The sequence below is a fragment of the Brachionichthys hirsutus genome, unplaced genomic scaffold, assembly GCF_040956055.1.
Source record: "Brachionichthys hirsutus isolate HB-005 unplaced genomic scaffold, CSIRO-AGI_Bhir_v1 contig_930, whole genome shotgun sequence".
NCBI classification, from domain to species: domain Eukaryota; kingdom Metazoa; phylum Chordata; class Actinopteri; order Lophiiformes; family Brachionichthyidae; genus Brachionichthys; species Brachionichthys hirsutus.
Genome location: NW_027180395.1, coordinates 57608 through 78656, shown reverse-complemented (window position 1 = coordinate 78656; position 21049 = coordinate 57608). Strand labels below are relative to the sequence as shown.

The following is a 21049-nucleotide window of genomic DNA, read 5'->3' as shown; positions in this document are numbered from 1 at the left end:
ATCGATGCCCACATTCTCCAGAGATGCTTCGACGTGGTCTTCAGGCCTTATCGTAACCTTTTTGAAAAGGGTAACCTGAACGGAAGGATCCCACATGACCACGGACTCGGGAGACTTTTGCCAAAAAACTGCTGTTTTCGCCAGTCTGCCATTGTCAGTGGATGAATGAAGCTCCACAGCTCAAGGCATTTGAAGCGAGGGTGGTTGACTGAACTTGTTGCATCATGAGGTGTCCAGGTGGTTGAATTCATCACATGTGAATGTTTTTGTGTCACCGATGGGGCGGTATGCTTCCCAACCAAGGGGAATTAGCTCAATTGGTAGAGCGCTTGCTTAGCATGCGAGAGGCAGTGGGATCGATGCCCGCATTCTCCGGGGATGTTTCGACGCAGTCTTCAGACCAAATCGTGGCTCTTTTCAACAGGCTGACCTGACCGGAATGATCCCTCGTGACAAAGTACTTGGGAGACTGTTGCCAAAAAACTGCATTTTTCTCCACTCTGCCATTGTCAGTGGATGAATGAAGCTCCACAGCTCAAGGCATTTGAAGCGAGGGTGCTTTACTGAACTTGTTGCATCATGAGGTGTCCAGGTGGATGGATTCATGACATGTGAATGTTTTTGTGTCACGATGGGGCGGTATGCACCTCAGCAAAAGGGGAATTAGCTCAAGTGGTGGAGAGCCTGCTTTGCATGCGAGAGGTAGTGGGATCGATGCCCGCATTCTCCAGAGATGTTTCGGTGCTGTCTTCAGGCCTCGTCTTGACTTTTTTGAAAAGGGTAACCTGAACGGAATGATCCCACATGACCACGTACTTGGGAGACTGTGGCCAAAAAACTGCTGTTTGCTCCACTCTGCCATTGTCAGTGGATGAATGCAGTTCCACAGCTCAAGGCATTTTAACCAAGGGTGCTCCACTGAAATTGGTCCTGCACTGGGTGCTTCACTGAACCATCCACCTGGAATCCATCCAGGTGAATGGATTCAACACATGTGAATGTTTTGGTGTCACCGATGGGGCGGTATGCCCTTCAGTAAAAGGGGAATTAGCTCAAGTGGTAGAGCGCTTGCTTAGCATGCGAGAGGTAGGGGGATCGATGCCCGCATTCTCCAGAGATGTTTCGATGCTGTCTTCAGACTGAATCATGACTTGATTTGAACAGGCTGACCTGACCGGAATGATCCCTCCTGACAAAGTACTCGGGAGACTGTTGCCAAAAAACTGCTGTTTTCCCCACTCTGCCATTGTCAGTGGATGAATGAAGCTCCACAGCTCAAGGCATTTGAAGCGAGGGTGCTTTACTGAACTTGTTGCATCATGAGGTGTCCAGGTGGATGGATTCATCACATGTGAATGTTTTTGTGTCACGATGGGGCGGTATGCACTTTGGCAAAAGGGGAATTGGCTCAAGTGGTAGAGCGCTTGCTTTGCATGCCAGAGGTAGTGGGATCAATGCCCACGTTCTCCAGAGATGTTTCGATGCTGTCTTCAGGCCTCATCTTGACTTTTTTGAAAAGGGTAACCTGAACGGAATGATCCCACATGACCACGTACTTGGGAGACTGTTGCCAAAAAACTGCATTTTTCTCCACTCTGCCATTGTCAGTGGATGAATGAAGCTCCACAGCTCAAGGCATTTGAAGCGAGGGTGGTTGACTGAACTTGTTGCATCATGAGGTGTCCAGGTGGTTGAATTCATCACATGTGAATGTTTTTGTGTCACCGATGGGGCGGTACGCTTTTTGGCAGAAGGGGAATTAGCTCAAGCGGTGGACCACTTGCTTTGCATGCGAGAGGTAGTGGGATCGATGCCCACATTCTCCAGAGATGCTTCGATGTGGTCTTCAGGCCTTATCGTAACCTTTTTGAAAAGGGTAACCCGAACGGAATGATCCCACATGACCACGTACTTGGGAGACTTTTGCCAAAAAACTGCTGTTTTCGCCACTCTGCCATTGTCAGTGGATGAATGAAGCTCCACAACTCAAGGCATTTGAAGTGAGGGTGGTTGACTGAACTTGTTGCATCATGAGGTGTCCAGGTGGATGGATTCATCACATGTGAATGTTTTTGTGTCACCAATGGGGCGGTACGCATCGCAGCGAAGGAGGAATTAGCTCAAGTGGTAGAGTGCTTGCTTCGCATGTGAGAGGTAGTGGGATCAATGCCCGCATTCTCCAGAGGTGTTTCGATGCCGTCTTCAGACCGAATCGTGACTTTTTTGAAAAGGGTAACCTGATCGGAATGATCCCACATGACCACGTACTTGGGAGACTTTTGCCAAAAAACTGCTGTTTTCGCCACTCTGCCATTGTCAGTGGATGAATGAAGCTCCACAGCTCAAGGCATTTGAAGTGAGGGTGCGACACTGAACTTGTTGCATCATGAGGTGTCCAGGTGGATAGATTCATCACATGTGAATGTTTTTGTGTCACGATGGGGCGGTATGCGTTTCAGCAAAAGGGGAATTAGCTCAAGTGGTAGAGCGCTTGCTTTGCATGCAAGAGGTAGTGGGATCGATGCCCACATTCTCCAGAGATGCTTCGATGCTGTCTTCGTGACAGCATCGAAAAGGGTAACCTGAACGGAATGATCCCACATGACCAGGTACTTGGGAGACTGTGGCCAAAAAACTGCTGTTTGCTCCACTCTGCCGTTGTCAGTGGATGAATGCAGTTCCACAGCTCAAGGCATTTTAACCAAGGGTGCTCCACTGAAATTGGTCCTGCACTGGGTGCTTCACTGAACCATCCACCTGGAATCCATCCAGGTGAATGGATTCATCACATGTGAATGTTTTTGTGTCACGATGGGGCGGTACGCACTTTGGCAAAAGGGGAATTGGCTCAAGTGGTAGAGCGCCCGCTTTGCATGCCAGAGGTAGTGGGATCAATGCCCACGTTCTCCAGAGATGTTTCGATGCTGTCTTCAGGCCTCGTCTTGACTTTTTTGAAAAGGGTAACCTGAACGAAATGATCCCACATGACCACGTACTTGGGAGACTGTTGCCAAAAAACTGCATTTTTCTCCACTCTGCCATTGTCAGTGGATGAATGAAGCTCCACAGCTCAAGTCATTTGAAGCGAGGGTGGTTGACTGAACTTGTTGCATCATGAGGTGTCCAGGTGGTTGAATTCATCACATGTGAATGTTTTTGTGTCACCGATGGGGCGGTACACTTTTTGGCAGAAGGGGAATTAGCTCAAGTGGTGGACCACTTGCTTTGCATGCGAGAGGTAGTGGGATCAATGCCTGCATTCTCCAGAGGTGCTTCGACGTGGTGTTAAGACCTCATCGTAACTTTTTTGAAAAGGGTAACCTGAACGGAATGATCCCACATGACCACGGACTCGGGAGACTTTTGCCAAAAAACTGCTGTTTTTGCCACTCTGCCATTGTCAGCGGATGAATGAAGCTCCACAGCTCAAGGCATTTGAAGCAAGGGTGGTTGACTGAACTTGTTGCATCATGAGGTGTCCAGGTGGTTGAATTCATCACATGTGAATGTTTTTGTGTCACCGATGGGGCGGTATGCTTCCCAACCAAGGGGAATTAGCTCAAGTGGTAGAGCGCTTGCTTAGCATGCGAGAGGCAGTGGGATCGATGCCCACGTTCTCCAGAGACGTTTTGATGCCGTCTTCAGACCGAATCGTGGCTTTTTTGAACAGGCTGACCTGACCGGAATGATCCCTCGTGACAAAGTACTTGGGAGACTGTTGCCAAAAAACTGCATTTTTCTCCACTCTGCTATTGTCAGTGGATGAATGAAGCTCCACAGCTCAAGGCATTTGAAGCGAGGGTGCTTTACTGAACTTGTTGCATCATGAGGTGTCCAGGTGGATGGATTCATGACATGTGAATGTTTTTGTGTCACGATGGGGCGGTGTGCACCTCAGCAGAAGGGGAATTAGCTCAAGTGGTGGAGCGCTTGCTTTGCATGCGAGAGGTAGTGGGATCGATGCCCGCATTCTCCAGAGATGTTTCGATGCTGTCTTCAGGCCTTGTCTTGACTTTTTTGAAAAGGGTAACCTGAACGGAATGATCCCACATGACCACGGACTTGGGAGACTGTTGCCAAAAAACTGCATTTTTCTCCACTCTGCCATTGTCAGTGGATGAATGAAGCTCCACAGCTCAAGGCATTTGAAGCGAGGGTGGTTGACTGAACTTGTTGCATCATGAGGTGTCCAGGTGGTTGAATTCATCACATGTGAATGTTTTTGTGTCACGATGGGGCGGTATGCACTTCAGCAAAAGGGGAATTAGCTCAGGTGGTAGAGCGCTTGCTTTGCACGCGAGAGGTGGTGGGATCGATGCCCACATTCTCCAGAGATGCTTCGATGCTGTCTTTGGGCCTCGTCCTGACTTTTTTGTAAAGGGTAACCTGAACGGAATGATCCCACATGACCACGGACTTGGGAGACTTTTGCCAAAAAACTGCTGTTTTCGCCACTCTGCCATTGTCAGTGGATGAATGAAGCTCCACAAATCAAGGCATTTGAAGCGAGGGTGGTTGACTGAACTTGTTGCATCATGAGGTGTCCAGGTGGTTGAATTCATCACATGTGAATGTTTTTGTGTCACGATGGGGCGGTATGCACTTCAGCAAAAGGGGAATTAGCTCAGGTGGTAGAGCGCTTGCTTTGCATGCGAGAGGTGGTGGGATCGATGCCCACATTCTCCAGAGATGCTTCGATGCTGTCTTCGGGCCTCGTCCTGACTTTTTTGTAAAGGGTAACCTGAACGGAATGATCCCACATGACCACGGACTTGGGAGACTTTTGCCAAAAAACTGCTGTTTTCGCCACTCTGCCATTGTCAGTGGATGAATGAAGCTCCACAAATCAAGGCATTTGAAGCGATGGGTGGTTGACTGAACTTGTTGCATCATGAGGTGTCCAGGTGGATGGATTCATCACGTGAATGTTTTTCTGTCACGATGGGGCGGTATGCATTTCAGCAAAAGGGGAATTAGCTCAAGTGGTAGAGTGCTTGCTTTGCATGAGAGAGGTAGTGGGATCGATGCCCACATTCTCCAGAGATGTTTCGATGCTGTCTTCACGCCTCATCTTGACTTTTTTGAAAAGGGTAACCTGACCGGAATGATCCCACATGACCACGTACTTGGGAGACTGTTGCCAAAAAACTGCATTTTTCTCCACTCTGCCATTGTCAGTGGATGAATGAAGCTCCACAGCTCAAGGCATTTGAAGCGAGGGTGGTTGACTGAACTTGTTGCATCATGAGGTGTCCAGGTGGTTGAATTCATCACATGTGAATGTTTTTGTGTCACCGATGGGGCGGTACGCTCTTCGGCAGAAGGGGAATTAGCTCAAGTGGTGGGCCACTTGCTTTGCATGCGAGAGGTAGTGGGATCAATGCCCGCATTCTCCAGAGGTGCTTCAACGTGGTCTTAAGACCTCGTCGTAACTTTTTTGAAAAGGGTAACCTGAACGGAATGATCCCACATGACCACGTACTTGGGAGACTGTTGCCAAAAAACTGCCGTTTTCTCCACTCTGCCATTGTCAGTGGATGAATGAAGCTCCACAGCTCAAGGCATTTGAAGCAAGGGTGGTTGACTGAACTTGTTGCATCATGAGGTGTCCAGGTGGTTGAATTCATCACATGTGAATGTTTTTGTGTCACGATGGGGCGGTATGCACTTCAGCAAAAGGGGAATTAGCTCAAGTGGTAGAGTGCTTGCTTTGCACGCGGGAGGTAGTGGGATCGATGCCCACATTCTCCAGAGATGTTTCGATGCCGTCTTCAGGCCACATCTTGACTTTTTTGAAAAGGGTAACCTGAACGGAATGATCCCACATGACCACGGACTTGGGAGACTGTTGCCAAAAAACTGCATTTTTCTCCACTCTGCCATTGTCAGTGGATGAATGAAGCTCCACAGCTCAAGGCATTTGAAGCGAGGGTGGTTGACTGAACTTGTTGCATTATGAGGTGTCCAGGTGGTTGAATTCATCACATGTGAATGTTTTTGTGTCACGATGGGGCGGTATGCACTTCAGCAAAAGGAGAGTTAGCTCAGGTGGTAGAGCGCTTGCTTTGCATGCGAGAGGTGGTGGGATCGATGCCCACATTCTCCAGAGATGCTTCGATGCTGTCTTTGGGCCTCGTCCTGACTTTTTTGTAAAGGGTAACCTGAACGGAATGATCCCACATGACCACGGACTTGGGAGACTTTTGCCAAAAAACTGCTGTTTTCGCCACTCTGCCATTGTCAGTGGATGAATGAAGCTCCACAAATCAAGGCATTTGAAGCGATGGTGGTTGACTGAACTTGTTGCATCATGAGGTGTCCAGGTGGATGGATTCATCACGTGAATGTTTTTGTGTCACGATGGGGCGGTATGCATTTCAGCAAAAGGGGAATTAGCTCAAGTGGTAGAGCGCTTGCTTTGCATGAGAGAGGTAGTGGGATCGATGCCCACATTCTCCAGAGATGTTTCGATGCTGTCTTCACGCCTCATCTTGACTTTTTTGAAAAGGGTAACCTGACCGGAATGATCCCACATGACCACGTACTTGGGAGACTGTTGCCAAAAAACTGCTGTTTTCCCCACTCTGCCATTGTCAGTGGATGAATGAAGCTCCACAGCTCAAGGCATTTGAAGCGAGGGTGCTTTACTGAACTTGTTGCATCATGAGCTGCACTGGGTGCTTCACTTTTTTGTAAAGGGTAACCTGGACGGAATGATCCCACATGACCACGTACTTGGGAGACTGTGGCCAAAAAACTGCTGTTTGCTCCACTCTGCCATTGTCAGTGGATGAATGCAGTTCCACAGCTCAAGGCATTTTAACCAAGGGTGCTCCACTGAAATTGGTCCTGCACTGGGTGCTTCACTGAACCATCCACCTGGAATCCATCCAGGTGAATGGATTCAACACATGTGAACGTTTTGGTGTCACCGATGGGGCGGTATGCACTTCAGTAAAAGGGGAATTAGCTCAAGTGGTAGAGCGCTTGCTTAGCATGCGAGAGGTAGGGGGATCGATGCCCACATTCTCCAGAGATGTTTCGATGCTGTCTTCAGACTGAATCATGACTTGATTTGAACAGGCTGACCTGACCGGAATGATCCCTCCTGACAAAGTACTCGGGAGACTGTTGCCAAAAAACTGCTGTTTTCCCCACTCTGCCATTGTCAGTGGATGAATGAAGCTCCACAGCTCAAGGCATTTGAAGCGAGGGTGCTTTACTGAACTTGTTGCATCATGAGGTGTCCAGGTGGATGGATTCATCACATGTGAATGTTTTTGTGTCACGATGGGGCGGTATGCACTTTGGCAAAAGGGGAATTGGCTCAAGTGGTAGAGCGCTTGCTTTGAGAGGTGGTGGGATCGATGCCCACATTCTCCAGAGATGCTTCGATGCTGTCTTTGGGCCTCGTCGTGACTTTTTTGTAAAGGGTAACCTGAACGGAATGATCCCACATGACCACGTACTTGGGAGACTGTTGCCAAAAAACTGTTGTTTTCGCCACTCTGCCATTGTCAGTGGATGAATGAAGCTCCACAAATCAAGGCATTTGAAGCGATGGTGGTTGACTGAACTTGTTGCATCATGAGGTGTCCAGGTGGATGGATTCATCACGTGAATGTTTTTGTGTCACGATGGGGCGGTATGCATTTCAGCAAAAGGGGAATTAGCTCAAGTGGTAGAGCGCTTGCTTTGCATGAGAGAGGTAGTGGGATCGATGCCCACATTCTCCAGAGATGTTTCGGTGCTGTCTTCACGCCTCATCTTGACTTTTTTGAAAAGGGTAACCTGACCGGAATGATCCCACATGACCACGTACTTGGGAGACTTTTGCCAAAAAACTGCTGTTTTCGCCACTCTGCCATTGTCAGTGGATGAATGAAGCTCCACAACTCAAGGCATTTGAAGTGAGGGTGGTTGACTGAACTTGTTGCATCATGAGGTGTCCAGGTGGATGGATTCATCACATGTGAATGTTTTTGTGTCACCAATGGGGCGGTACGCATCGCAGCGAAAGAGGAATTAGCTCAAGTGGTAGAGTGCTTGCTTTGCATGTGAGAGGTAGTGGGATCAATGCCCGCACTCTCCAGAGGTGTTTCGATGCCTTCTTCAGACCGAATCATGACTTTTTTGAAAAGGGTAACCTGATCGGAATGATCCCACATGACCACGTACTTGGGAGACTTTTGCCAAAAAACTGCTGTTTTCGCCACTCTGCCATTGTCAGTGGATGAATGAAGCTCCACAGCTCAAGGCATTTGAAGCGAGGGTGCGACACTGAACTTGTTGCATCATGAGGTGTCCAGGTGGATGGATTCATCACATGTGAATGTTTTTGTGTCACGATGGGGCGGTATGCGTTTCAGCAAAAGGGGAATTAGCTCAAGTGGTAGAGCGCTTGCTTTGCATGCAAGAGGTAGTGGGATCGATGCCCACATTCTCCAGTGTGATGGATGGATTCATCACATGTGAATGTTTTTGTGTCACGATGGGGCGGTATGCGTTTCAGCAAAAGGGGAATTAGCTCAAGTGGTAGAGCGCTTGCTTTGCATGCAAGAGGTAGTGGGATCGATGCCCACATTCTCCAGAGATGCTTCGATGCTGTCTTCGTGACAGCATCGAAAAGGGTAACCTGAACGGAATGATCCCACATGACCACGTACTTGGGAGACTGTGGCCAAAAAACTGCTGTTTGCTCCACTCTGCCATTGTCAGTGGATGAATGCAGTTCCACAGCTCAAGGCATTTTAACCAAGGGTGCTCCACTGAAATTGGTCCTGCACTGGGTGCTTCACTGAACCATCCACCTGGAATCCATCCAGGTGAATGGATTCAACACATGTGAATGTTTTGGTGTCACCGATGGGGCGGTATGCACTTCAGTAAAAGGGGAATTAGCTCAAGTGGTAGAGCGCTTGCTTAGCATGCGAGAGGTAGGGGGATCGATGCCCGCATTCTCCAGAGATGTTTCGATGCTGTCTTCAGACTGAATCATGACTTGATTTGAACAGGCTGACCTGACCGGAATGATCCCTCCTGACAAAGTACTCGGGAGACTGTTGCCAAAAAACTGCTGTTTTCCCCACTCTGCCATTGTCAGTGGATGAATGAAGCTCCACAGCTCAAGGCATTTGAAGCGAGGGTGCTTTACTGAACTTGTTGCATCATGAGGTGTCCAGGTGGATGGATTCATCACATGTGAATGTTTTTGTGTCACGATGGGGCGGTATGCACTTTGGCAAAAGGGGAATTGGCTCAAGTGGTAGAGCGCTTGCTTTGAGAGGTGGTGGGATCGATGCCCACATTCTCCAGAGATGCTTCGATGCTGTCTTTGGGCCTCATCGTGACTTTTTTGTAAAGGGTAACCTGAACGGAATGATCCCACATGACCACGTACTTGGGAGACTGTTGCCAAAAAACTGTTGTTTTCGCCACTCTGCCATTGTCAGTGGATGAATGAAGCTCCACAAATCAAGGCATTTGAAGCGATGGTGGTTGACTGAACTTGTTGCATCATGAGGTGTCCAGGTGGATGGATTCATCACGTGAATGTTTTTGTGTCACGATGGGGCGGTATGCATTTCAGCAAAAGGGGAATTAGCTCAAGTGGTAGAGCGCTTGCTTTGCATGAGAGAGGTAGTGGGATCGATGCCCACATTCTCCAGAGATGTTTCGGTGCTGTCTTCACGCCTCATCTTGACTTTTTTGAAAAGGGTAACCTGACCGGAATGATCCCACATGACCACGTACTTGGGAGACTTTTGCCAAAAAACTGCTGTTTTCGCCACTCTGCCATTGTCAGTGGATGAATGAAGCTCCACAACTCAAGGCATTTGAAGTGAGGGTGGTTGACTGAACTTGTTGCATCATGAGGTGTCCAGGTGGATGGATTCATCACATGTGAATGTTTTTGTGTCACCAATGGGGCGGTACGCATCGCAGCGAAAGAGGAATTAGCTCAAGTGGTAGAGTGCTTGCTTTGCATGTGAGAGGTAGTGGGATCAATGCCCGCACTCTCCAGAGGTGTTTCGATGCCTTCTTCAGACCGAATCATGACTTTTTTGAAAAGGGTAACCTGATCGGAATGATCCCACATGACCACGTACTTGGGAGACTTTTGCCAAAAAACTGCTGTTTTCGCCACTCTGCCATTGTCAGTGGATGAATGAAGCTCCACAGCTCAAGGCATTTGAAGCGAGGGTGCGACACTGAACTTGTTGCATCATGAGGTGTCCAGGTGGATGGATTCATCACATGTGAATGTTTTTGTGTCACGATGGGGCGGTATGCGTTTCAGCAAAAGGGGAATTAGCTCAAGTGGTAGAGCGCTTGCTTTGCATGCAAGAGGTAGTGGGATCGATGCCCACATTCTCCAGTGTGATGGATGGATTCATCACATGTGAATGTTTTTGTGTCACGATGGGGCGGTATGCGTTTCAGCAAAAGGGGAATTAGCTCAAGTGGTAGAGCGCTTGCTTTGCATGCAAGAGGTAGTGGGATCGATGCCCACATTCTCCAGAGATGCTTCGATGCTGTCTTCGTGACAGCATCGAAAAGGGTAACCTGAACGGAATGATCCCACATGACCACGTACTTGGGAGACTGTGGCCAAAAAACTGCTGTTTGCTCCACTCTGCCATTGTCAGTGGATGAATGCAGTTCCACAGCTCAAGGCATTTTAACCAAGGGTGCTCCACTGAAATTGGTCCTGCACTGGGTGCTTCACTGAACCATCCACCTGGAATCCATCCAGGTGAATGGATTCAACACATGTGAATGTTTTGGTGTCACCGATGGGGCGGTATGCACTTCAGTAAAAGGGGAATTAGCTCAAGTGGTAGAGCGCTTGCTTAGCATGCGAGAGGTAGGGGGATCGATGCCCGCATTCTCCAGAGATGTTTCGATGCTGTCTTCAGACTGAATCATGACTTGATTTGAACAGGCTGACCTGACCGGAATGATCCCTCCTGACAAAGTACTCGGGAGACTGTTGCCAAAAAACTGCTGTTTTCCCCACTCTGCCATTGTCAGTGGATGAATGAAGCTCCACAGCTCAAGGCATTTGAAGCGAGGGTGCTTTACTGAACTTGTTGCATCATGAGGTGTCCAGGTGGATGGATTCATCACATGTGAATGTTTTTGTGTCACGATGGGGCGGTATGCACTTTGGCAAAAGGGGAATTGGCTCAAGTGGTAGAGCGCTTGCTTTGCATGCCAGAGGCAGTGGGATCAATGCCCACGTTCTCCAGAGATGTTTCGATGCTGTCTTCACGCCTCATCTTGACTTTTTTGAAAAGGGTAACCTGACCGGAATGATCCCACATGACCACGTACTTGGGAGACTGTTGCCAAAAAACTGCATTTTTCTCCACTCTGCCATTGTCAGTGGATGAATGAAGCTCCACAGCTCAAGGCATTTGAAGCGAGGGTGGTTGACTGAACTTGTTGCATCATGAGGTGTCCAGGTGGATGGATTCATCACATGTGAATGTTTTTGTGTCACGATGGGGCGGTATGCGTTTCAGCAAAAGGGGAATTAGCTCAAGTGGTAGAGCGCTTGCTTTGCATGCAAGAGGTAGTGGGATCGATGCCCACATTCTCCAGTGTGATGGATGGATTCATCACATGTGAATGTTTTTGTGTCACGATGGGGCGGTATGCGTTTCAGCAAAAGGGGAATTAGCTCAAGTGGTAGAGCGCTTGCTTTGCATGCAAGAGGTAGTGGGATCGATGCCCACATTCTCCAGAGATGCTTCGATGCTGTCTTCGTGACAGCATCGAAAAGGGTAACCTGAACGGAATGATCCCACATGACCACGTACTTGGGAGACTGTGGCCAAAAAACTGCTGTTTGCTCCACTCTGCCATTGTCAGTGGATGAATGCAGTTCCACAGCTCAAGGCATTTTAACCAAGGGTGCTCCACTGAAATTGGTCCTGCACTGGGTGCTTCACTGAACCATCCACCTGGAATCCATCCAGGTGAATGGATTCAACACATGTGAATGTTTTGGTGTCACCGATGGGGCGGTATGCACTTCAGTAAAAGGGGAATTAGCTCAAGTGGTAGAGCGCTTGCTTAGCATGCGAGAGGTAGGGGGATCGATGCCCGCATTCTCCAGAGATGTTTCGATGCTGTCTTCAGACTGAATCATGACTTGATTTGAACAGGCTGACCTGACCGGAATGATCCCTCCTGACAAAGTACTCGGGAGACTGTTGCCAAAAAACTGCTGTTTTCCCCACTCTGCCATTGTCAGTGGATGAATGAAGCTCCACAGCTCAAGGCATTTGAAGCGAGGGTGCTTTACTGAACTTGTTGCATCATGAGGTGTCCAGGTGGATGGATTCATCACATGTGAATGTTTTTGTGTCACGATGGGGCGGTATGCACTTTGGCAAAAGGGGAATTGGCTCAAGTGGTAGAGCGCTTGCTTTGCATGCCAGAGGCAGTGGGATCAATGCCCACGTTCTCCAGAGATGTTTCGATGCTGTCTTCACGCCTCATCTTGACTTTTTTGAAAAGGGTAACCTGACCGGAATGATCCCACATGACCACGTACTTGGGAGACTGTTGCCAAAAAACTGCATTTTTCTCCACTCTGCCATTGTCAGTGGATGAATGAAGCTCCACAGCTCAAGGCATTTGAAGCGAGGGTGGTTGACTGAACTTGTTGCATCATGAGGTGTCCAGGTGGATGGATTCATCACATGTGAATGTTTTTGTGTCACGATGGGGCGGTATGCGTTTCAGCAAAAGGGGAATTAGCTCAAGTGGTAGAGCGCTTGCTTTGCATGCAAGAGGTAGTGGGATCGATGCCCACATTCTCCAGTGTGATGGATGGATTCATCACATGTGAATGTTTTTGTGTCACGATGGGGCGGTATGCGTTTCAGCAAAAGGGGAATTAGCTCAAGTGGTAGAGCGCTTGCTTTGCATGCAAGAGGTAGTGGGATCGATGCCCACATTCTCCAGAGATGCTTCGATGCTGTCTTCGTGACAGCATCGAAAAGGGTAACCTGAACGGAATGATCCCACATGACCACGTACTTGGGAGACTGTGGCCAAAAAACTGCTGTTTGCTCCACTCTGCCATTGTCAGTGGATGAATGCAGTTCCACAGCTCAAGGCATTTTAACCAAGGGTGCTCCACTGAAATTGGTCCTGCACTGGGTGCTTCACTGAACCATCCACCTGGAATCCATCCAGGTGAATGGATTCAACACATGTGAATGTTTTGGTGTCACCGATGGGGCGGTATGCACTTCAGTAAAAGGGGAATTAGCTCAAGTGGTAGAGCGCTTGCTTAGCATGCGAGAGGTAGGGGGATCGATGCCCGCATTCTCCAGAGATGTTTCGATGCTGTCTTCAGACTGAATCATGACTTGATTTGAACAGGCTGACCTGACCGGAATGATCCCTCCTGACAAAGTACTCGGGAGACTGTTGCCAAAAAACTGCTGTTTTCCCCACTCTGCCATTGTCAGTGGATGAATGAAGCTCCACAGCTCAAGGCATTTGAAGCGAGGGTGCTTTACTGAACTTGTTGCATCATGAGGTGTCCAGGTGGATGGATTCATCACATGTGAATGTTTTTGTGTCACGATGGGGCGGTATGCACTTTGGCAAAAGGGGAATTGGCTCAAGTGGTAGAGCGCTTGCTTTGCATGCCAGAGGCAGTGGGATCAATGCCCACGTTCTCCAGAGATGTTTCGATGCTGTCTTCACGCCTCATCTTGACTTTTTTGAAAAGGGTAACCTGACCGGAATGATCCCACATGACCACGTACTTGGGAGACTGTTGCCAAAAAACTGCATTTTTCTCCACTCTGCCATTGTCAGTGGATGAATGAAGCTCCACAGCTCAAGGCATTTGAAGCGAGGGTGGTTGACTGAACTTGTTGCATCATGAGGTGTCCAGGTGGTTGAATTCATCACATGTGAATGTTTTTGTGTCACCGATGGGGCGGTACGCTCTTCGGCAGAAGGGGAATTAGCTCAAGTGGTGGGCCACTTGCTTTGCATGCAAGAGGTAGTGGGATCAATGCCCGCATTCTCCAGAGGTGCTTCAACGTGGTCTTAAGACCTCGTCGTAACTTTTTTGAAAAGGGTAACCTGAACGGAATGATCCCACATGACCACGTACTTGGGAGACTGTTGCCAAAAAACTGCCGTTTTCTCCACTCTGCCATTGTCAGTGGATGAATGAAGCTCCACAGCTCAAGGCATTTGAAGCGAGGGTGGTTGACTGAACTTGTTGCATCATGAGGTGTCCAGGTGGTTGAATTCATCACATGTGAATGTTTTTGTGTCACGATGGGGCCGTATGCACTTCAGCAAAAGGGGAATTAGCTCAAGTGGTAGGGTGCTTGCTTTGCACGCGGGAGGTAGTGGGATCGATGCCCACATTCTCCAGAGATGTTTCAATGCCGTCTTCAGGCCTCATCTTGACTTTTTTGAAAAGGGTAACCTGAACGGAATGATCCCACATGACCACGGACTTGGGAGACTGTTGCCAAAAAACTGCATTTTTCTCCACTCTGCCATTGTCAGTGGATGAATGAAGCTCCACAGCTCAAGGCATTTGAAGCGAGGGTGGTTGACTGAACTTGTTGCATCATGAGGTGTCCAGGTGGTTGAATTCATCACATGTGAATGTTTTTGTGTCACGATGGGGCGGTATGCACTTCGGCAAAAGGGGAATTAGCTCAGGTGGTAGAGCGCTTGCTTTGCATGCGAGAGGTGGTGGGATCGATGCCCACATTCTCCAGAGATGCTTCGATGCTGTCTTTGGGCCTCGTCCTGACTTTTTTGTAAAGGGTAACCTGAACGGAATGATCCCACATGACCACGGACTTGGGAGACTTTTGCCAAAAAACTGCTGTTTTCGCCACTCTGCCATTGTCAGTGGATGAATGAAGCTCCACAAATCAAGGCATTTGAAGCGATGGTGGTTGACTGAACTTGTTGCATCATGAGGTGTCCAGGTGGATGGATTCATCACGTGAATGTTTTTGTGTCACGATGGGGCGGTATGCATTTCAGCAAGAGGGGAATTAGCTCAAGTGGTAGAGCGCTTGCTTTGCATGAGAGAGGTAGTGGGATCGGTGCCCACATTCTCCAGAGATGTTTCGATGCTGTCTTCACGCCTCATCTTGACTTTTTTGAAAAGGGTAACCTGACCGGAATGATCCCACATGACCACGTACTTGGGAGACTGTTGCCAAAAAACTGCCGTTTTCTCCACTCTGCCATTGTCAGTGGATGAATGAAGCTCCACAGCTCAAGGCATTTGAAGCGAGGGTGGTTGACTGAACTTGTTGCATCATGAGGTGTCCAGGTGGTTGAATTCATCACATGTGAATGTTTTTGTGTCACGATGGGGCAGTATGCACTTCAGCAAAAGGGGAATTAGCTCAAGTGGTAGAGTGCTTGCTTTGCACGCGGGGGGTAGTGGGATCGATGCCCTCATTCTCCAGAGATGTTTCGATGCCGTCTTCAGGCCTCATCTTGACTTTTTTGAAAAGGGTAACCTGAACGGAATGATCCCACATGACCACGGACTTGGGAGACTGTTGCCAAAAAACTGCATTTTTCTCCACTCTGCCATTGTCAGTGGATGAATGAAGCTCCACAGCTCAAGGCATTTGAAGCGAGGGTGGTTGACTGAACTTGTTGCATCATGAGGTGTCCAGGTGGTTGAATTCATCACATGTGAATGTTTTTGTGTCACGATGGGGCGGTATGCACTTCAGCAAAAGGGGAATTAGCTCAGGTGGTAGAGCGCTTGCTTTGCATGCGAGAGGTGGTGGGATCGATGCCCACATTCTCCAGAGATGCTGTCTTTGGGCCTCGTCCTGACTTTTTTGTAAAGGGTAACCTGAACGGAATGATCCCACATGACCACGGACTTGGGAGACTTTTGCCAAAAAACTGCTGTTTTCGCCACTCTGCCATTGTCAGTGGATGAATGAAGCTCCACAAATCAAGGCATTTGAAGCGATGGTGGTTGACTGAACTTGTTGCATCATGAGGTGTCCAGGTGGATGGATTCATCACGTGAATGTTTTTGTGTCACGATGGGGCGGTATGCATTTCAGCAAAAGGGGAATTAGCTCAAGTGGTAGAGCGCTTGCTTTGCATGAGAGAGGTAGTGGGATCGATGCCCACATTCTCCAGAGATGCTTCGATGCTGTCTTTGGGCCTCATCTTGACTTTTTTGAAAAGGGTAACCTGACCGGAATGATCCCACATGACCACGTACTTGGGAGACTGTTGCCAAAAAACTGCCGTTTTCTCCACTCTGCCATTGTCAGTGGATGAATGAAGCTCCACAGCTCAAGGCATTTGAAGCGAGGGTGGTTGACTGAACTTGTTGCATCATGAGGTGTCCAGGTGGTTGAATTCATCACATGTGAATGTTTTTGTGTCACGATGGGGCGGTATGCACTTCAGCAAAAGGGGAATTAGCTCAAGTGGTAGAGTGCTTGCTTTGCACGCGGGGGGTAGTGGGATCGATGCCCTCATTCTCCAGAGATGTTTCGATGCCGTCTTCAGGCCTCATCTTGACTTTTTTGAAAAGGGTAACCTGAACGGAATGATCCCACATGACCACGGACTTGGGAGACTGTTGCCAAAAAACTGCATTTTTCTCCACTCTGCCATTGTCAGTGGATGAATGAAGCTCCACAGCTCAAGGCATTTGAAGCGAGGGTGGTTGACTGAACTTGTTGCATCATGAGGTGTCCAGGTGGTTGAATTCATCACATGTGAATGTTTTTGTGTCACGATGGGGCGGTATGCACTTCAGCAAAAGGGGAATTAGCTCAGGTGGTAGAGCGCTTGCTTTGCATGCGAGAGGCGGTGGGATCGATGCCCACATTCTCCAGAGATGCTTCGATGCTGTCTTTGGGCCTCGTCCTGACTTTTTTGTAAAGGGTAACCTGAACGGAATGATCCCACATGACCACGGACTTGGGAGACTTTTGCCAAAAAACTGCTGTTTTCGCCACTCTGCCATTGTCAGTGGATGAATGAAGCTCCACAAATCAAGGCATTTGAATCGATGGTGGTTGACTGAACTTGTTGCATCATGAGGTGTCCAGGTGGATGGATTCATCACGTGAATGTTTTTGTGTCACGATGGGGCGGTATGCATTTCAGCAAAAGGGGAATTAGCTCAAGTGGTAGAGCGCTTGCTTTGCATGAGAGAGGTAGTGGGATCGATGCCCACATTCTCCAGAGATGCTTCGATGCTGTCTTTGGGCCTCGTCGTGACTTTTTTGTAAAGGGTAACCTGAACGGAATGATCCCACATGACCACGTACTTGGGAGACTGTTGCCAAAAAACTGTTGTTTTCGCCACTCTGCCATTGTCAGTGGATGAATGAAGCTCCACAAATCAAGGCATTTGAAGCGATGGTGGTTGACTGAACTTGTTGCATCATGCGGTGTCCAGGTGGATGGATTCATCACGTGAATGTTTTTGTGTCACGATGGGGCGGTATGCATTTCAGCAAAAGGGGAATTAGCTCAAGTGGTAGAGCGCTTGCTTTGCATGAGAGAGGTAGTGGGATCGATGCCCACATTCTCCAGAGATGTTTCGGTGCTGTCTTCACGCCTCATCTTGACTTTTTTGAAAAGGGTAACCTGACCGGAATGATCCCACATGACCACGTACTTGGGAGACTTTTGCCAAAAAACTGCTGTTTTCGCCACTCTGCCATTGTCAGTGGATGAATGAAGCTCCACAACTCAAGGCATTTGAAGTGAGGGTGGTTGACTGAACTTGTTGCATCATGAGGTGTCCAGGTGGATGGATTCATCACATGTGAATGTTTTTGTGTCACCAATGGGGCGGTACGCATCGCAGCGAAAGAGGAATTAGCTCAAGTGGTAGAGTGCTTGCTTTGCATGTGAGAGGTAGTGGGATCAATGCCCGCATTCTCCAGAGGTGTTTCGATGCCGTCTTCAGACCGAATCATGACTTTTTTGAAAAGGGTAACCTGATCGGAATGATCCCACATGACCACGTACTTGGGAGACTTTTGCCAAAAAACTGCTGTTTTCGCCACTCTGCCATTGTCAGTGGATGAATGAAGCTCCACAGCTCAAGGCATTTGAAGCGAGGGTGCGACACTGAACTTGTTGCATCATGAGGTGTCCAGGTGGATGGATTCATTACATGTGAATGTTTTTGTGTCACGATGGGGCGGTATGCATTTCAGCAAAAGGGGAATTAGCTCAAGTGGTAGAGCGCTTGCTTTGCATGCAAGAGGTAGTGGGATCGATGCCCACATTCTCCAGAGATGCTTCGATGCTGTCTTCGGGCCTCATCGTGGCTTTTTTGAAAAGGGTAACCTGAACGGAATGATCCCACATGACCACGTACTTGGGAGACTGTGGCCAAAAAACTGCTGTTTGTTCCACTCTGCCATTGTCAGTGGATGAATGCAGTTCCACAGCTCAAGGCATTTTAACCAAGGGTGCTCCACTGAAATTGGTCCTGCACTGGGTGCTTCACTGAACCATCCACCTGGAATCCATCCAGGTGAATGGATTCAACACATGTGAATGTTTTTGTGTCACCGATGGGGCGGTATGCACTTCAGCAAAAGGGGAATTAGCTCAAGTGGTAGAGCGCTTGCTTAGCATGCGAGAGGTAGGGGGATCGATGCCCGCATTCTCCAGAGATGTTTCGATGCTGTCTTCAGACTGAATCATGACTTGATTTGAACAGGCTGACCTGACCGGAATGATCCCTCCTGACAAAGTACTCGGGAGACTGTTGCCAAAAAACTGCTATTTTCCCCACTCTGCCAATGTCAGTGGATGAATGAAGCTCCACAGCTCAAGGCATTTGAAGCGAGGGTGCTTTACTGAACTTGTTGCATCGTGAGGTGTCCAGGTGGATGGATTCATCACATGTGAATGTTTTTGTGTCACGTTGGGGCGGTACGCACTTTGGCAAAAGGGGAATTGGCTCAAGTGGTAGAGCGCCTGCTTTGCATGCCAGAGGTAGTGGGATCAATGCCCACGTTCTCCAGAGATGTTTCGATGCTGTCTTCAGGCCTCATCTTGACTTTTTTGAAAAGGGTAACCTGAACGGAATGATCCCACATGACCACGTACTTGGGAGACTGTTGCCAAAAAACTGCATTTTTCTCCACTCTGCCATTGTCAGTGGATGAATGAAGCTCCACAGCTCAAGTCATTTGAAGCGAGGGTGGTTGACTGAACTTGTTGCATCATGAGGTGTCCAGGTGGTTGAATTCATCACATGTGAATGTTTTTGTGTCACCAATGGGGCGGTACGCATCGCAGCGAAAGAGGAATTAGCTCAAGCGGTAGAGTGCTTGCTTTGCATGTGAGAGGTAGTGGGATCAATGCCCGCATTCTCCAGAGGTGTTTCGATGCCGTCTTCAGACCGAATCATGACTTTTTTGAAAACGGTAACCTGATCGGAATGATCCCACATGACCACGTACTTGGGAGACTTTTGCCAAAAAACTGCTGTTTTCGCCACTCTGCCATTGTCAGTGGATGAATGAAGCTCCACAGCTTAAGGCATTTGAAGCGAGGGTGCGACACTGAACTTGTTGCATCATGAGGTGTGCAGGTGGATGGATTCATCACATGTGAATGTTTTTGTGTCACGATGGGGCGGTATGCGTTTCAGCAAAAGGGGAATTAGCTCAAGTGGTAGAGCGCTTGCTTTGCATGCAAGAGGTAGTGGGATCGATGCCCACATTCTCCAGAGATGCTTCGATGCTGTCTTCGTGACAGCATCGAAAAGGGTAACCTGAACGGAATGATCCCACATGACCACGTACTTGGGAGACTGTGGCCAAAAAACTGCTGTTTGCTCCACTCTGCCATTGTCAGTGGATGAATGCAGTTCCACAGCTCAAGGCATTTTAACCAAGGGTGCTCCACTGAAATTGGTCCTGCACTGGGTGCTTCACTGAACCATCCACCTGGAATCCATCCAGGTGAATGGATTCAACACATGTGAATGTTTTGGTGTCACCGATGGGGCGGTATGCACTTCAGTAAAAGGGGAATTAGCTCAAGTGGTAGAGCGCTTGCTTAGCATGCGAGAGGTAGGGGGATCGATGCCCGCATTCTCCAGAGATGTTTCGATGCTGTCTTCAGACTGAATCATGACTTGATTTGAACAGGCTGACCTGACCGGAATGATCCCTCCTGACAAAGTACTCGGGAGACTGTTGCCAAAAAACTGCTGTTTTCCCCACTCTGCCATTGTCAGTGGATGAATGAAGCTCCACAGCTCAAGGCATTTGAAGCGAGGGTGCTTTACTGAACTTGTTGCATCATGAGGTGTCCAGGTGGATGGATTCATCACATGTGAATGTTTTTGTGTCACGATGGGGCGGTATGCACTTCAGCAAAAGGGGAATTAGCTCAAGTGGTAGAGCGCTTGCTTTGCATGAGAGAGGTAGTGGGTTCGGTGCCCACATTCTCCGGAGATGTTTAGATGCTGTCTTCAGGCCTCATCTTGACTTTTTTGAAAAGGGTAACCTGACCGGAATGATCCCACATGACCACGTACTTGGGAGACTGTTGCCAAAAAACTGCATTTTTTTCCACTCTGCCATTGTCAGTGGATGAATGAAGCTCCACAGCTCAAGGCATTTGAAGCGAGGGTGGTTGACTGAACTTGTGGCATCATGAGGTGTCCAGGTGGTTGAATTCATCACATGTGAATGTTTTTGTGTCACCGATGGGGCGGTACGCTCTTCGGCAGAAGGGGAATTAGCTCAAGTGGTGGGCCACTTGCTTTGCATGCGAGAGGTAGTGGGATCAATGCCCGCATTCTCCAGAGGTGCTTCAACGTGGTCTTAAGACCTCGTCGTAACTTTTTTGAAAAGGGTAACCTGAACGGAATGATCCCACATGACCACGTACTTGGGAGACTGTTGCCAAAAAACTGCCGTTTTCTCCACTCTGCCATTGTCAGTGGATGAATGAAGCTCCACAGCTCAAGGCATTTGAAGCGAGGGTGGTTGACTGAACTTGTTGCATC

At 48.6% G+C, this 21049-nt stretch overlaps 17 non-coding genes across 17 annotated transcripts; all 17 read left to right on the top strand.

Moving 5' to 3' along the window:
• Positions 1 to 2464: 2464 nt before the first annotated feature.
• trnaa-ugc (transfer RNA alanine (anticodon UGC)) lies at positions 2465 to 2537 on the top strand. The gene has a single exon. It is a non-coding gene; the product is annotated as a tRNA-Ala (tRNA).
• Positions 2538 to 4258: 1721 nt separating this feature from the next.
• On the top strand, positions 4259 to 4331 carry trnaa-ugc (transfer RNA alanine (anticodon UGC)). The gene has a single exon. It is a non-coding gene; the product is annotated as a tRNA-Ala (tRNA).
• A 282-nt stretch (positions 4332 to 4613) lies between these two features.
• On the top strand, positions 4614 to 4686 carry trnaa-ugc (transfer RNA alanine (anticodon UGC)). The gene has a single exon. It is a non-coding gene; the product is annotated as a tRNA-Ala (tRNA).
• Positions 4687 to 6033: 1347 nt separating this feature from the next.
• On the top strand, positions 6034 to 6106 carry trnaa-ugc (transfer RNA alanine (anticodon UGC)). The gene has a single exon. It is a non-coding gene; the product is annotated as a tRNA-Ala (tRNA).
• Positions 6107 to 8374: 2268 nt separating this feature from the next.
• On the top strand, positions 8375 to 8447 carry trnaa-ugc (transfer RNA alanine (anticodon UGC)). The gene has a single exon. It is a non-coding gene; the product is annotated as a tRNA-Ala (tRNA).
• Positions 8448 to 8517: 70 nt separating this feature from the next.
• Positions 8518 to 8590, top strand: trnaa-ugc (transfer RNA alanine (anticodon UGC)). The gene has a single exon. It is a non-coding gene; the product is annotated as a tRNA-Ala (tRNA).
• Positions 8591 to 10305: 1715 nt separating this feature from the next.
• Positions 10306 to 10378, top strand: trnaa-ugc (transfer RNA alanine (anticodon UGC)). Its single transcript has one exon. It is a non-coding gene; the product is annotated as a tRNA-Ala (tRNA).
• Positions 10379 to 10448: 70 nt separating this feature from the next.
• trnaa-ugc (transfer RNA alanine (anticodon UGC)) lies at positions 10449 to 10521 on the top strand. The gene has a single exon. It is a non-coding gene; the product is annotated as a tRNA-Ala (tRNA).
• A 1012-nt stretch (positions 10522 to 11533) lies between these two features.
• trnaa-ugc (transfer RNA alanine (anticodon UGC)) lies at positions 11534 to 11606 on the top strand. The gene has a single exon. It is a non-coding gene; the product is annotated as a tRNA-Ala (tRNA).
• A 70-nt stretch (positions 11607 to 11676) lies between these two features.
• Positions 11677 to 11749, top strand: trnaa-ugc (transfer RNA alanine (anticodon UGC)). Its single transcript has one exon. It is a non-coding gene; the product is annotated as a tRNA-Ala (tRNA).
• A 1012-nt stretch (positions 11750 to 12761) lies between these two features.
• trnaa-ugc (transfer RNA alanine (anticodon UGC)) lies at positions 12762 to 12834 on the top strand. The gene has a single exon. It is a non-coding gene; the product is annotated as a tRNA-Ala (tRNA).
• Positions 12835 to 12904: 70 nt separating this feature from the next.
• On the top strand, positions 12905 to 12977 carry trnaa-ugc (transfer RNA alanine (anticodon UGC)). Its single transcript has one exon. It is a non-coding gene; the product is annotated as a tRNA-Ala (tRNA).
• Positions 12978 to 14700: 1723 nt separating this feature from the next.
• trnaa-ugc (transfer RNA alanine (anticodon UGC)) lies at positions 14701 to 14773 on the top strand. Its single transcript has one exon. It is a non-coding gene; the product is annotated as a tRNA-Ala (tRNA).
• A 990-nt stretch (positions 14774 to 15763) lies between these two features.
• On the top strand, positions 15764 to 15836 carry trnaa-ugc (transfer RNA alanine (anticodon UGC)). Its single transcript has one exon. It is a non-coding gene; the product is annotated as a tRNA-Ala (tRNA).
• A 982-nt stretch (positions 15837 to 16818) lies between these two features.
• Positions 16819 to 16891, top strand: trnaa-ugc (transfer RNA alanine (anticodon UGC)). Its single transcript has one exon. It is a non-coding gene; the product is annotated as a tRNA-Ala (tRNA).
• Positions 16892 to 18235: 1344 nt separating this feature from the next.
• Positions 18236 to 18308, top strand: trnaa-ugc (transfer RNA alanine (anticodon UGC)). The gene has a single exon. It is a non-coding gene; the product is annotated as a tRNA-Ala (tRNA).
• Positions 18309 to 19686: 1378 nt separating this feature from the next.
• On the top strand, positions 19687 to 19759 carry trnaa-ugc (transfer RNA alanine (anticodon UGC)). Its single transcript has one exon. It is a non-coding gene; the product is annotated as a tRNA-Ala (tRNA).
• Positions 19760 to 21049: the final 1290 nt, after the last annotated feature.